Source organism: Triticum aestivum, chromosome 7D, assembly GCF_018294505.1.
Source record: "Triticum aestivum cultivar Chinese Spring chromosome 7D, IWGSC CS RefSeq v2.1, whole genome shotgun sequence".
Taxonomy (NCBI): Eukaryota; Viridiplantae; Streptophyta; class Magnoliopsida; order Poales; family Poaceae; genus Triticum; species Triticum aestivum.
This window is the reverse complement of record NC_057814.1, coordinates 219,735,762-219,747,363: the sequence shown is the minus strand read 5'-3', so window position 1 is coordinate 219,747,363 and position 11,602 is coordinate 219,735,762.

Sequence of the window (11,602 nt, the reverse complement as noted above, 5' to 3'; positions counted from 1 at the left end):
GAGAGAGAGTTGAGTGTTGGGGAGACTATCATTTGAAGCACAAGAGCAAGGATTTCATCATCAACACAACATCTATTACCTTTTGGAGAGTGGTGTCTCCTAGATTGGTTAGGTGTCGCTTGGGAGCCTCCGACAAGATTGTGGAGTTGAACCAAGAAGTTTGTAAGGGCAAGGAGATCGCCTACTTCATGAAGATCTACCCAAGTGAGGCAAGTCCTTCGTGGGTGATGGCCATGGTGGGATAGACAAGGTTGCATCTTCATGGACCCTTCGTGGGTGGAGCCCTCCGTGGACTCGTGCAGCTGTTACCCTTCATGGGTTGAAGTCTCCAACAACGTGGTGAAGGAAATATGCCCTAGAGGCAATAATAAAGTTGTTATTTATATTTTCTTATATCATGATAAATGTTTATTATTCATGCTAGAATTGTATTAACCAAAAACTTGATACATGTGTGGATACATAGACAAAACACAGTGTCCCTAGTAAGCCTCTACTAGACTAGCCCGTTAATCAAAGATGGTTAAGTTTCCTAACCATAGACATGTGTTGTCATTTGATGAACGTGATCTTAGGAGAATGATGTGATGGACAAGACCCATCCGTTAGCATAGCATAATGATCGTTAAGTTTTATTGCTATTGCTTTCTTCATGGCATATACATATTCCTTTAACTATGAGATTATGCAACTCCCGGATACCAGAGGAATACCTTGTGTGCTATCAAACGTCACAACGTAACTGGGTGATTATAAAGATGCTCTACAAGTATCTCCGAAGGTGTTTGTTGGGTTGGCATAGATCGAGATTAGGATTTGTCACTCCGAGTATCGGAGAGGTATCTCTGGGCCTCTCGGTAATGCACATTGTAATGAACCTTGTAAGAAATGTGAATAATGAGTTAGTTGCGGGAAGATTGAACTAGGTATGAAGATACCGATGACCGAATCTCGGGCAAGTAACATACCGATGACAAAGGGAATAAAGTATGTTGTCATTGCGGTACGACCGATAAAGATCTTCGTAGAATATGTGGGAACCAATATGAGCATCCAGGTTCCGCTGTTGGTTATTGACCGGAGAGGTGTCTCAATCATGTCTACATACTTCTCGAACCCATAGGGTCCGCACGCTTAACGTTCGTTGGCGATTTTGTATTGTATGAGTTATGTGATTTGGTGACCGAATGTTGTTCAGAGTCCCGGATGAGATCACGGACATGACGAGGAGTCTCAAAATGGTCGAGAGGTAAATATTCATATATAGGACGATAGTATTCGGACACCGGAAAATGTTCCGGGGGTACCGGGTACGTATCGAGTCACCGGAAGGGGTTCCGGGCACCCCCGACAAAGATATGGGCCTTATTGGGCCAAGGGCGGGACAGACCAGCCCCTAGTGGGCTGGTGCGCCCCCATATATGCCGAATAGGAGGAGAAGGAAGGAGGGGAAGGGAGAAAGGAAAGGGGAGGATTCGGCCTCGCCCTTCCCTTCTCTCCCCCTCTCTTTCCTTCCCCCTCCGACACTTATGGAAGGGGGGAGGCCGACTTGTGGGAGGCGTCCAAGTAGGATTACTCCTACTTGGGGCGCCCCTAGCTGCCCCTCTCCCTCTCCCACCAATATATATGTGGGGGGGGGCCGCTAGAACACACAACATTGATTCCTAGCCGTGTGCGGCGCCCCCCTCCACAGGTTATGCCTCCGGTCATATTGTCGTAGTGCTTACGTGAAGCCCTGCGCGGATAACTTCACCATCACCGTTACCACACCGTCGTGCTGATGAAACTCTCCCTCGAGACTTTGCTGGATCAAGAGTTCGAGGGACGTCATCGAGCTGAAGATGTGCAGAACTCGGAGGTGACATACGTTCGATACTTGATCGGTCGGAACAAGAAGAAGTTCGACTACATCAACCGCGTTGTCAAACGCTTCCGCTTTCGGTCTACGAGGGTACGTGGACACACTCACCCCCTCTCATTGTTATGCATCTCCCACATAGATCTTGCGTGAGCGTAGGATTTTTTTTGAAATTGCATGCTACGTTCCCCAACACGTGGATGTACGATAGCACCACCTATCGGAACTAAGCCAAAAATCTCCATGTCATCATTGCATTTGCACTCTCCAAACCCTTCCCTTTGCCTTCACATGCAATGCTTTACTTTTCGCTGCTACACTCTTAGAATTGCATGTGTAGGTTGATTTCTTGACTTGTGCTAATTGCTAAAATCAACCCACAACTAAAATTGGGAAAATGCTAGATTTTTATTTGGTCAAGTAGTCTAATCATCCCCCCTCTATACCTACTTTCGATTCTATAGTGTGTGTGTGTGAGAGAGAAAGAGAGAGAGAGACCCATCGGTCGATGCTCGTAAATACATCTTTCAACCATATGCATTGCTGATGCTCAGTAAAAACTTATATAGTTGACACAATCATATAGAACATCATAGCACACAAAAACTTGCATACAAATATTTCACGCAGGCGGCACAATCAGGGTGGAAGCAGTGGATCGCTATGGGTAGGGCTATGTTGAAACCAATGAACTCATACATAACCATTCATCGTCGTTATCAATGACGGGGAAATATCTTGAATGTTGTGCAAAGAAAACAGATAGACAACATAATAAGTTCTGCTAGCACATTAAGTTGATGTACACCCCTTTCTAAAAAAAGTTCAGGTACAAAAATAGAACAGGTCACAATCAAATGTAATGGCACATCAGTGCTTCACACCGATAGATCGGATTTAACTAGTATCTAAGAAGATTCAGTTGTTACCTCAAATTGGAGCACATCCACGCAGCCAGCCCTGCCTCTTCTCCCAAAGAAGCAGTGGCCTCTGCCGCATGATGGAGTAGGCCCTGTGCCATCCATCGTTCCGAGCAACACGGGGAAAGTCTGACGTTGACTCATGTAATGGACGTCGTAGACGAGCCCTGGCACCAGCAGCGGCTGCAGAACTTCGATTGATGGATTGACCACTTCTTCGACATGCACGAACACTCGATACAGGTACATCCCAAACGTGGCCCGTGATGACCCACAAATATAGGGGATCTATCACAGTACTTTCGATAAGTAAGAGTGTAGAACCCAATGAGGAGCAGAAGGAAATGACAAACGGTTTTCAGTAAGGTATTCTCTGCAAGCACTGAAATTATCAGTAACAGATAGTTGTGTGATAAGATAATTCATAATAGGACCAAGAAACAAAAGTAACTAAGGTGCAACAAGGTGGCCCAATTCTTTTTGTAGCAAAGGACAAGCCTGGACGAACTCTTATATAATGCCAAGTGCTATCAAGCTAGTTTTCATCATGCTCATATGCTTCACGTTCATTACTTTGATAATTTGATATGTGGGTGGACCGGTGCTTGGGTGCTGCCCTTCCTTGGACAAGCCTCCCACTTATGATTAACCCCTCTCGCAAGCATCCACAACTACGAAAGAAGAATTAAGATAAATCTAACCATATGATGAAATATATGGATCCAAATCAGCCCCTTACGAAGCAACGCATAAACTAGGGTATAAGCTTCTGTCACTCTAGCAACCCATCATCTACTTATTACTTCCCAATGCCTTCCCCTAGGCCCAAATAATGGTGAAGTGTCATGTAGTCGGCGTTCACATAACACCACTAGAGGAGAGACAACATACATCTCATCGAAATATTGAAAGAATACCAAATTCACATGATTACTTATAACAAGACTTCTCCCATGTCCTCAGGAACAAACGTAACTACTCACAATCATATTCATGTTCATAATCAGAGGAGTATTAATTATCATTAAGGATCTGAACATATGATCTTCCACCGAATAAACCAACTAGCATCAACTACAAGGAGTAATCAACACTACTAGCAACCCAAAGGTACCAATCTGAGGTTTTGAGACAAAGATCGGATACAAGAGATGAATTAGGTTTGAGAGGAGATGGTGCTGGTGAAGATGTTGATGGATATTAACCCCCTCTCGATGAGAGGATCGTTGGTGATGATGATGACGATGATTTCCCCCTCCGGGAGGGAAGTTTCCCCCGCAGAACAGCTCCGCCGGAGCCCTAGATTGGTTCTGCCCAAGTTCCGCCTTGAGACGGCGACGCTTCGTACCAAAAGCTTTCATATGATTTTTTCCATGTAAAAAACCCTTCATATAGCAGAAGATGGGCACCGAAGGCCTGCCAGGGGGCCCACAAGGCAGGGGCGCGCCCAGGGGGGTAGGGCGCGCCCCCGACCCTTGTGGATGGCTGGTGGGTCCCCTCTAGTACTTTCTTCGCCCAATATTTTTTATATATTCCAAACAATTCTCCATAAATATTCAGGAGTTTTGGAGTTGTGCAGAATAGGTCTCTCAGATTTGCTCCTTTTCCAGTCCAGAATTCCAGCTGCCGGCATTCTCCCTCTTCATGTAAACCTTGTAAAATAAGAGAGAAAAGGCATAAGTATTATGCTATAATGTGTAATAATAGCCCATAATGCAATAAATATCAATATAAAAGCATGGTGTAAAATGGACGTATCAACTCCCCCAAGCTTAGTCCTCCCTTGTCCTCAAGCAAAAGCCGAAATTGAAAAATATGTACACATGTTTAGAGATAGAGGTGTCGATAAAATAAAATACGGACATGAGGGCATCATGATCATCTTTAGAACAACAACATATATTGTCATATAATTTCTTATGCTAAAGTAACAATTCATTCACAAGGTAAAGTATGAATCAGAAACTTCATTGAAAACTAACAAACTATGATCTCAGTCATTGAAGCAATTGCAATTTATCATAACATTAGAAAGTGTCAATATAAGAGCTTTTCAGCAAGTCCACATACTCAACTATCATTTAATCTTTCACAATTGCTAACACTCACGCGATACTTATAGGTTCAAAGGCTCAGTCGGACATAGAGAAAGATAGGGTCTTATAGTTTTGCCTCCCAACCTTTTACCTCAAGGGTAATGTCAACAATAATACTTTATGATAACTTACATCCGAGTGGATATATATATCTGGATCTTTCTCCAACACATAGTGCTTTCCAAAAAAAAGTGTAAAAAGGAAAGGTGAAGATCACCATGACTCTTGTATAAGGGTAGAAGATAAAAGTGACAGATAGTCCCTTCACAAAGGGAAGCAGAGGTTGTCATGCGCTTTATGGTTGGATGCACAAAATCCAATTAATGCAAAAGAACGTCACTTTATATTGCCGCTTGTGATAAAGAACTTTATTATGCAGTCTGTCGCTTTTACTTCTTCCATATCACAAGTTCGTATAAAGCTTATTTTCTTCACACTAATAGATCATACATATTTAGAGAGCAATTTTTATTGCTTGCACTGATGATAACTTACTTGAAGGATCTTACTCAATCCATAGGTAGGTATGGTGGACTCTCATGGCAAAACTGGTTTAAGGGATGTTTGGAAGCACAAGTAGTATCTCTACTTGGTGCAAAGGATTTGGCTAGCATAAGAGAGAAAAGCAAGCTCAACATGTTGGAGGATCCATGACAATATAACTTCTATTCGGATATAAGAAAACATAACCCATTATGTTGTCTTCCTTTTCCAACATCAACTTTTTGGCATGTAATATTTTAATGAGTGCTCACAGTTACAAAATATGTCCAAGATAGTATATTTATATGTGAAGCCTCTTTCTTTATTACTTCCTATTAATTGCAACAATGACCAAAACTATGTTTGTCAACTCTAAATAACTTTTATTCATCATACTCTTTATATGTGAAGTCATTACTTTCCATAAGATCAATACATAATCTTTTTATTTATTTTTATTCTTTCGTTAATTTAATTCCCTCAAGATCATAGCACAAAAGCAAAGCCCTCAACTTAAAACTACTCTTTATTATATATAACTCACGGGCTCAACTACATAGATAGAGATCGGAACAAAACTAAAAGCTAGATCATACTAAAAAACTTTATTCTACTAGATCAAGATATAACCAAAAGGATCGAACTAAGAAAAACGATAAAGGTAAAGATGTGATGGTGATACATTACCGGGGCACCTCCCTCAAGCTTGGAAGTTGCCAAGGGGAGTGCCCATACCCATGTATTTATGTTTCTTTCTTCGGAGGTGGTGATGATGGAGTTTTCGCGTTCTTCTTCTCCAATTTGCATCCGAGGCTAAAATTTTCCTCCCTTAGATCCTCATTCTCGAGCTCGAGTTTCATTATCTTTTTGCATAATGCCGCCTTGCTATCCTTCGAAAAACATGGTGGGATAGATTGGACCTTAGGAAAGCTTGACTTCTTGAACTCCACATGTATGTCGCCAGGTTGAGGTAGTGGGTCGTCCTCTTCATCAGAACTATCTTTCCTTGACATTTCCATGTCGGAGTCCTCCTCCTCCTCCGTGGTCCAGCCGTAATGTTCCACCTCCCCATAGACCTTGGGGTTAGCGATTAAATTAGCAACGTAGCTTTCTCCCTCTGAATCTTGAGATGACATATTTTAGATCTGCCAGGAAAACAACACGAAACAAGAACATGAGGTATTGCCGTGGTGCGGTGGTCAAAACCATCGGGAGATTATATAATGAATTTTTACCGACCAAAAGAAGTATTGTGCAAGAAAACAGAGTCTGGAGGGCACACGAGGTGGCCACAAGGGTGGGGGCACGCCCAGGGGGTAGGGCGCTCCCTCCTGCCTTGCCGCTTCCTCGTGTACTCTTCGAACTACTTTTAATTTTCCTAATTTTTTAAATATTCGGAAACAGAGAAAAATTGCCATTAGAACATTTTTGGAGTCGGTTTACTTACCGTACCACATACCTATTCCTTTTCGGAGTTTGCAACGTTCTGGAAAGTATCCCTTATGTACTCCTCCGGTGTTATGGTATTAATTATATTGGTCTCAACATTTATGGGAGTACCTGAGATATAAGGTTTGATTCTTTGACCGTTTACCACCTTCGGATTTGTGCCTTCGGCGTTGTTGATCTTTATGGCACCGAAACGATAGACCTCCTCAATAATGTAAGGACCTTCCCATTTAGAGAGAAGCTTTCCTGCAAAAAATCTTAAACGAGAGTTGTATAGCAAAACATGATCACCTACATTAAACTCATGCTTTGTTATCCTTTTGTCATGCCATCTTTTAACCTTTTCTTTAAACAACTTGGCATTCTCATAGGCTTGGGTTCTCCATTCATCAAGTGAGCTGATGTCAAATAACCTCTTCTCACCGGCAAGTTTGAAATCATAGTTGAGCTCTTTGATTGCCCAATAAGCTTTATGTTCTAGTTCGAGAGGTAAGTGACATGCTTTTCCACAAACCATTTTATATGGAGACATACCGATAGGATTTTTATAAGCAGTTATATAAGCCCACAATGCATCATCAAGTTTCTTAGACCAATTTTTTCTAGATCTATTAACAGTATTTTGCAAAATCAATTTAATTTCTCTATTGCTCAATTCTGCTTGACCACTAGACTGAGGGTGATAAGGAGATGAAATCCTATGGTTGACATCATATTTAGCAAGCATTTTACGGAAAACACCATGAATAAAGTGTGAACCACCATCAGCCATCAAATATCTAAGGACTCAAAACCTCGGAAAAATAACTGCTTTAAGCATCTTAATAGAAGTGTTATGATTAGCACTACTAGTTTGAATAGCTTCTACCCACTTATTAACGTAATCAACAGCAACTAAAATATGTGTATACCCATTAGAGGAAGGAAAAGGTCCCATATAATCAAGGGTTTTTTTACATCTGTGCCCTTGGTTCCTTAGCTCTACTCATTCATCCCCGTGCTCTTAACTTTTGCTTAGTTTTCCCCACTCCCTTGCCGAAACCCTCAGAACAGGTCACAACAGACATTGTCGTCAGGTCAATGGCTTGACCGTTAACTCTGATGAGTGGGTCTGCGCTGGACTGTGTCGTCCATTGGACCTGACAAGTGGGGCCGCATTGGGCGGTGTTGCTGTTCGACCGTTGGGCCGTGGTTTTGTTGGGCCATCCCTTGCATTAAACGCTTGCACGCACCGCCATGACAGAAGCCTGCTATGCATGAACCCAGCAAGCCTGCCTGCAAGCGTCGATGCGCGCTGCCACGATGCGCCGACCGAGCCTGCATGTGCCGATGCGTGCCACCACGATGCACTGACCGAGTCGCTTTCGTGCACGCCAGCCGCCACGGATGTACCGATGGTCGCTGCCGATGGTTCCTCTCTTCTCGCATGCTTGTCTCCTCGATTTAGAGCATCATTTTTTTATGATCAGTTTCAGCCCTTTCGATCCACTCGCATCTGCACCCGTTTAGCTACGACAAATAAATTGAACAATATGTTTTGTATTTTTGTCGCTGCATGCACTAGCTAGGTGGCTACATATTTGTGGCTTGTTTAAACAAAAGAGAAGGGTTCGTCGTGGCTGCATGCACTAGGTGGTTACTAACAAAGTGAGCTCTCTAAGAAAACAATCAACAAATATGTAGATAGGGCCAACAAGCCCATAGCACGATCACATAGTTCAAGCTAGGAAGAACTTAATAATAGAATAGATAGAAAACTTAATAATAGAACTTAATAAAAGGGCCAACAAGCCCATAGCATCTCCAACATAGTTCAATTACAACTTAACATAACATAGACTCAAACAAAAAGAACAATAGATAGAGGGTTTAGAACCCTAGCCGCTGCCTTCTCCACCTTGCTGCTCCTCCGGGGCATTGTCGATGGGGTACGGAAGAGTGTGCATGCACGACGCGCTGGGGACACTACAAAAAAAGACACATATGTGACATTTTGGGCCGAACGAAAAAAAATTCTGTCATACTTATGACACTTCTATGACGATAATTGTGACAAAACCCGGTATCATCATACATGTGGTGGGGTCCTACTTCTATGACAAAAAATCATGACATAAAATGGGATTTTCATCCTGGGCGGTCCGGAGACGCAGCTGCATGACATTCTTTGGGCCGTCCATGACGGAAAAAACCGTGGTAGAAGCGAGGGCGAGGAAAATATCGGGGAGTTCCCGGTTACGGTGGGTGGTTGGGGGCCAAGCGATGCGCGTTTCTCTCGTACGTACGCGCGTGTGTGTGAGGCATTGGGCTCTAACTTAACCCGAGCGATTGCACTGCAGGCTACGCATTACTGAACCCGAGCGATCGATCGATCCCTTGCTGTTAACTAAACCCGAGTGATTCCTTCGCTACTGCTGCTAACTGAAGCCGATCGATGCTGCCTCTGGATGAACAGTGAGCGTTGTTGGGGTGTTTGGATGAACAGTTCCCGGTGGGGGGTTGGATGAACAGTTCCCGGTGGGGCGTTGGATGAACAGGACCCCATGGTAGTAGAGGCTGTTGCCGGTGGGTGAACAGTACCCCGACCGATCGAGCCGGTGGAGGGGTGGATGAACAGGACCCCGTGGAGGGCTGGATGAATAGGACGACCCCGTGGAGGGCTGGTTGAACAGTAGCCGGTGGAGGGCTGGATGAACAGTAGCCCGTGGAGGGGTAGTTGAACAGGACCCCGTGGAGAGGGCTGGTTGAACAGTAGCCGATGGAGGAGCGCGCGGTGGAGGCTGGATGAACAAGAGCCTATGGATGAACAGTCGCAGGTGGAGGTTGGAGGAGGTCGATGGTGGATGAACGGGAGCTCGTGGAGGCTGGAGGAGGTCGACGGTGGAGATGAACAGTATCCCGTGGAGTCCCATTTTACGGTACGCCACACCCCGTCCGATGAACAGGACCCCTGTTTCGACCGTAGCGCTCCAACACAAGTCCGTTTCCTCCGTTTTGCGGTACGCCACACCCCTCCCGATGAACAGGACCCCGTTTCCACCGTGGCCGGTCGAACACAAGGCCGTTTCCTCCGTTCTGCGGTACAAAAGGCCTCGTTCCATCGGCTGTTCCGTCCAAGCCGGTTGGCTCCCGATGAACAGCACGCGTTCCGTTGCCTCTCGATGAACACGATGCATTCCGTTGCCTCCCCATGAACACGACGACGACGCAGTTTCTCCGTTCTGACACAGCGACAACCATGTACACAAGCCCTGGCCATACGTATGCGCGAGTAGGCATTCGAGACCCCGCCCGTATGTACGTATGTGGCCGTATTTACTTTCTTGCACCCTGGCCGCTGTACGTACGTGTACATGCTACGTGCGCGCCTCTACTATGACACGTGCGCGCCTCTACTACGACAAGTGCCCTTCCTTGCACGGCAACGGTTCATCGCTGCAGCCTGCAGACAGACCGATCGACCAGTATGTACGTACACGTTCGCGACCAAAATGACAACGCTACGTACGCTTCGACGAGGTGGGTCCCGACTGTCAGGCACTTCCTTGCGTGCGAAGATGTAGCTGGTGGGTCCCAACAGTCAGGGGGCGAATCATTTTTTTTGCCCGTAATATGGACGCACTTCCTTGCGTGCGAAGATGTAGCTGGTGGGTCCCAACAGTCAGGGGAAGAAAACATTATTTTTCAGGGTAAAAAGGATGCAGTTGCATGCATGCATCCATGGGCGTGGTGCGTCCCCAATGTCAGCCTCTCACGTACAGCCATCTTCCGATGACTCTCGGTTGTTGACCACGTTGACCACACCATGCCGAGCACACCAAGGCCGGTGGACGACGGCGAGGCCCTAGACTGGAATGACCCGAAGATGGGGAAGACGCGGCAGTGGAGTCGCAGATGGAGAGGAGTGGGAAACTTGACTGGTTTGGGTGCGCGGCAGCACTGCCGCGGTGCCGCCCACGGGAGACAGGAGCAAGAACAAAGGTTGAAGAAGGAGCATGGCTGTTGGATTAACATCCAACGGTCCATCTGCTAGAATCATTTGTTGATTAAGTTGACAAAGCCCTGCGTACACGTCCGCTTAGTAGGCCCACAAGTCAGTCTCCAAATCTGATGGGTCCCAGCTGTCAATGGGAGGAATAATTTTTTTCGCATAACAAGGAGGCACTTCCTTCCGTGTGAAGATACAGCCGGTGGGTCCCAGCTGTCAGGGGGGGAACTTTTTTTTCCAGCTTAATAAGGAGGAACTTTCCTTACATGCGACCATGGACCTCGTGGGTTCTAGCCGTCAGGCTCTCCACGTACAGTCCTCTTCTGACGACTCTCGTTTATTGACCACACCGGACCGATCGCAGCGAGGCGGTGGACAACGGCGAGGCCCTGGATGGGAATGACCCGGAAATGGGAAGACGCAGCAGTGGAGTCACAGATTGAGACAAGGAGAAGGGTTATAACTGGTTCTGGTGCGGCGTGGGGCTGCAGTCGGTGGAGAATAACAGGAGGTGTGGAGGGGTGGAGGGATAGCCTGGCCGGCGGTGGGGTAGCGCTTCGCAGCGATGCATGCTAAGCAGAGCCGCTAGCCGACGGAGGCCGGACCAGGCGGTCCCGACGACGCTGGAGGAAGAAGACGAGAGATTGAAGGTGCATGCTGGCCGTTGGATATAAATCCAATGGCTGTGGATGTCATAATCATTTGTTGACCAAGTTGACAACACCCTGCGTAGGCTTCGACCTATTGGCCCACATGTCAACCTGCAAAAATGTGGCATATATTTAAGCCACGTTTTGTCCATTTGCTG